Below are 5,000 nucleotides of genomic sequence, written 5' to 3' on the forward strand. Positions count from 1 at the left end.
AAAGACACACACTCTCTTGCATATACAAAAAATTAACACTTCAAATCATATTTATAACAAAAAACTATCCCAAACTGGATAAGAAATAGTCTTTGAGATTGTTTAAATGTATGTTCAACTATTCCACCTAATAAAAATGCTGAATCAATTGTCTAAAAACAACTAGGCAATTCACAAGCTGCTTTGTAGAGAACTATACAGGCATCAAGTTACACCTGCCATTACAGATGTTTTTCTCGTTTTTTACCAACAGATGGCACTAATCTGCCTTCAAAAATTAGTGTTGAATGGCTGAGTCTCTATTTCAACCTGAAATACTGCATTCATTAAAAAAAAATTAAAAAAAAATAAAAAATAAAAAATTTTATTATTCTCAATGGCAAAAAAATGGATATTAATTACAGCATAAATATTCATTATTACCACAAAACCCTCTCAAAATGCAAAAGAAAAAAGAAAAAATATTATTAAACAAAAATGAATTGGAATGGTTTTACTGAAAAAATTACAGGATGCGTTACAGGTGTCCGGTCACTTCTGACCGCGAAGAGCACACGTGTGACTGCTAAACGAAGAGCACCAGAGGGTTAAATAGATTTGGTGTATTTACAAGGTTCACATAAAAGACTTTAAAACAACACGATAAAACTAGGTAAACTCTGTTAAAAGAATACAGTTCATTTGTCCATACCCTAAAAACAGGTAAACTCTGTTAAAAGAATACAGTTCATTTGTCCATACCCTAAAAACAGTCCAAGAACCCCAGTGTGTTGATAAGTCCAATGTGAGTGTCCACCAGTGTATATACAATCCACAGAAAGTGTAATCCAAAGTTTGCAGGTGGTGAATGGAAAGGTGAGCTCTAAAATTAGCAACTCCTCAATCCAACAGTTTGGTGACTGTCCTTTGTTTGTCATGCTGCTCTCTTATACAGTTGTACTTCCTGCTTCCTGTCATGTGTCTAGTCACATGACAGGCCAACCATCCATTTACTAAAGACACATACACTTAAAATGTTAAGAGTAATAAAATGGCCTAAAAAACATGTAAAACACTTAAAACTCTATAATACATGTAAATGATTGTAATAAATAGAGCGGTAAAACACGTCTTTCTAAAAGCCAGCATATTATATAAATAGTGAAGAAAAGGCAAAAGCTTACAGCACCTGGTATTCCCAGGCGGTCTCCCATCCAAGTACTAACCAGGCCCGACGCTGCTTAGCTTCCGAGATCAGACGAGATCGGGCGCTCTCAGCGCGGTATGGCCATAAGCGAGGGCTGCTCCAAAAAGTGGGCTATTTAAAGATCAGCCTCCGTAAAAGCCAGCATATTATATAAATAGTGAAGAAAAGGCAAAAGCTTACAGCACCTGGTATTCCCAGGCGGTCTCCCATCCAAGTACTAACCAGGCCCGACGCTGCTTAGCTTCCGAGATCAGACGAGATCGGGCGCTCTTTTTTTTTTTTTTTTTTTTTTTTTTTTTTTTAATTTATTTATTTAAAACATGTTAATACATTTTAAAAACAGTCTGAATCACATTCTGGCAACAATACATTAAATCGAAACCATGTCATTTCAATAAATGGGTTATCATTTACAAAAATTTTGACAAAAACATCTTTCTCTTCATTCATATTACAGTAATCAAACAAAACATTTAAAATAAAACACATCTTCACCTTAAAAAGTTTGCACACAGGTATTTTTGTTTTCTTTTGTTTGACAAAATTTCTTCTGCTCCAAATTACAAATCTAGCAATGGTTAATATCAAATTTAAAAAACACACATTCTTAAAATTACCTTTAGAACCAAATAAAAACATTGTTTCCCATTCTTCATCAATACATCTTTGTTCTACTCCCAATTTACTTGTCATTTCTTTTAATTTTTTTATAAAACATTTTAACCCTGTGCATTTAAAAAAAAATATGTATCAATCCTTCATCTTCCCTATTACATACCTTGCATATTGCATCACTTGCCATTCCAAATTTACACAGTCTCATTTCACTTAATAAACAATTATGTCTTAAAATATAATCAAAGTTTTCTAAAATTGGACTTTTCCACCAAGCTCTTAGATTTTTCCATATTTTCTTAGTTTCCATACTTGGGTACAATCTTTGCCAATATCCTTCTGCTTTTGGTGTGATAAAAACATCTTCACATAAACAAGAATAAAACATCTTTAAAATACCATCTTTAAAAGCATGCTGTTTGTCATTACTTTTAAAATCAATCATCATTCCATCATTACCTTTTGTTTCTTCTGTACCTTCTATAATATTTATCCATTCTTCCGGTATTACTTCTTTCATTTGTTTGTATTGTTTTTCTAAGACTGTTTTAGTTTCATTGTCATAATTTTCTACAATTGCGTCTCTTATTACTTGCACCGGTACAAAACCAGGTATCACTTCATACAAGATATCTTTTATTTGCTTTATCCCCGCATAAAACCATTTTTTATTAAAAATGGTATCATTTCCCTTTTTAATTTGATTATTTAAAAACAATGGTTGTCTTAAAATCTCTTCCCTGGTAAAAGACGTACAAACAACATGCTTTCTAAAATCACCCCATGCTTTTACAACCTCTTTATAAAACTCTGGTATTCCGTTCATCATGTTTTCTTTTAGCTTCATCCATAAGACATCATCTCCCATTTTTCCACATTTATTTAAAAAATAGTTCATTACACACTTCCACGCATATTTCCCATGTTTCCAGTATTTATTAACAGTTTTTATTCTTATACTTTTCATTCTTATTAATGGATCTATTAGTCCCAACCCTCCTTCCTCCACCTTTCCAATTAGAGTGTCATAAGCAATTTTCGATGGTTTCCCCTCCCATAAAAAGTTTAAAACAATAGATTTGATTTTTTTATACACCCATATAGGCAAACTCACAGAACCCAATACATACCACATTTTTGATAAAAACAAAGAATTAATCACTAAAACCTTCCCTTTTAAAAATAATCCTCTTAATTTCCAGAAATTTAATCTCTTCTCCATTCCTTTTAAAACCTCCTCCCATACCACTTCTCTTATTTCATTTTCATTTTCTCCAACCCTTATACCTAAAATTTTCATACTCTTCTTTTCTTCCTTAAATTGCATTTTATTCAGCAGCTCATTCGGTAATCCAATTTTCATGTATGTAGTTTTTTCTTTATTAACTTTTGCCCCTGTTCCTTTACAATATCTTTCTAAAACTCCCATTGCTTTATCCATACTTTTAATATCTTTTACAAACAATGTCGTGTCATCTGCATATTGAAATATTTTTTGTTCTGATTCTTCTCCTTTTATGCGTATTCCTTTTATGTTCTTTTCCTGGTCTACTGCCAGTCCTAAAGCTTCAGATACTAAAGTGTATAATAATGCTGACATAGGACAACCTTGTCTGATTGATCTCGTTATTTTAAAATCTTTAGTTAAAAAACCATTCACTTTTACACAACTACTTATATCTGTATATAAACATTTTATCCATTTTAAAAAATTCTCCCCAAAACCAAATCTCTCCATCACATGTATCAAGTATTTGTGTTCAACTCTATCAAAAGCCTTTTCTAAATCCACACTCATTATATATCCTGTTTCTTTCTCCTCCTTCATGTACCATATCATATCTCTTATATTGTTAATGACATCAGTTATATCTCTTTTTAGAACAGCATATGCTTGATTTGTAGTAATTATATTTGGTACTACTATTTTCAATCGATTGGCTAAAATTTTGGCTAATATTTTATAATCTGTATTCAACATGCTTAGTGGTCTGTAGTTTTTCAGGTCTCTCTTATCACCTTTTTTCTTGTAAATTATTTTCACCATACCTTTCTTCATACTATTCGTTAAATTCCCTTTTTTAAAATTATCTATAAATATTTCATTTAAAATTGGACATAACACATCTTTAAAAACCTTATAAAATTCAGCTGTTAATCCATCTATTCCTGGACTTTTACCATTTTTCAGTTGATCAATTGCAATTCCTATTTCTAATTCCGTAATCTCACTCTCACACATTTCTTTGTCTCCCTCATTAACTTTAACCTGTATTTTACTTAATACAAATTCCTCATCTTCTAAAACTATCTCATTTTTGGTAAATAAATGCTTATAGAATTCTCTGACTTCTTCCAAAATTCCTGTTTTATCTTCTACAATCCTTGCATCTTCTGTTTTAATACTTTTTATTATATCTGCTCTCTGTCTTGTTTTTTCTAATTCATAAAAATATTTCGTACTTCTTTCTCCTTCTACAATGTCTTTCGCCCTACTTCTTATTATTGCTCCTTTACACTTCTCTTCTTCTATTTTCTTTAATTCTTCCTGTAATTCTATTATCTTATCAATATTTTCATCATGCTCATTTACTTTCCTCATTTCTTCATCCCACTCTTTTTTGATCTTATTTTCTTTCATCTTTTTGACTTTTTGCCATTTTTTTGAATATTCCATTGAGAATTTTTTTATTCTTTTTTTTAGAATGTCCCACCAAAACCCTTTTTCCATTTCATACATTTCCTCATTTACACTATTAATTATTATACTTTCTATTTCCATTCTGTATATTTCATTTTTTAGAAGTTCTGCATTTAATATCCACACCCCTGGTCCTTTATCAGCCTCATTAAAATTCATCAATATCCATAAAAAATCATGATCACTCTCACTATAATTTTTGTAAGACGCCTTAGTGACATAATATGCTTCCTTTTTCTTACATAAAAATAAGTCTATTCTACTTTGCTTTAGAACTCTGTCAACAATTTGTCTTCTTGAATATTCTCTTTTCATACCATTCCTCTCTCTCCACACATCCACCATATTATATTTCTCCATTATGTTATGTAGTTCATTCCTCCCTCTATCTCTTCTAAATCCCATTGAATCATCTACATCAATTCTCTGTATTACAGTGTTAAAATCACCTAACACCATAATGTTGTCATGTTTTTCTATTAACTCATTCATATCCCT

General features: G+C 31.1%; 1 non-coding gene across 1 annotated transcript; it reads right to left on the bottom strand.

Moving 5' to 3' along the window:
- Positions 1 to 1,156: 1,156 nt before the first annotated feature.
- On the bottom strand, positions 1,157 to 1,275 carry LOC141310711 (5S ribosomal RNA). Its single transcript, XR_012348190.1, has one exon. It is a non-coding gene; the product is annotated as a 5S ribosomal RNA (ribosomal RNA).
- Positions 1,276 to 5,000: the final 3,725 nt, after the last annotated feature.

This window comes from Garra rufa, unplaced genomic scaffold (assembly GCF_049309525.1).
Source record: "Garra rufa unplaced genomic scaffold, GarRuf1.0 hap1_unplaced_003, whole genome shotgun sequence".
NCBI classification, from domain to species: domain Eukaryota; kingdom Metazoa; phylum Chordata; class Actinopteri; order Cypriniformes; family Cyprinidae; genus Garra; species Garra rufa.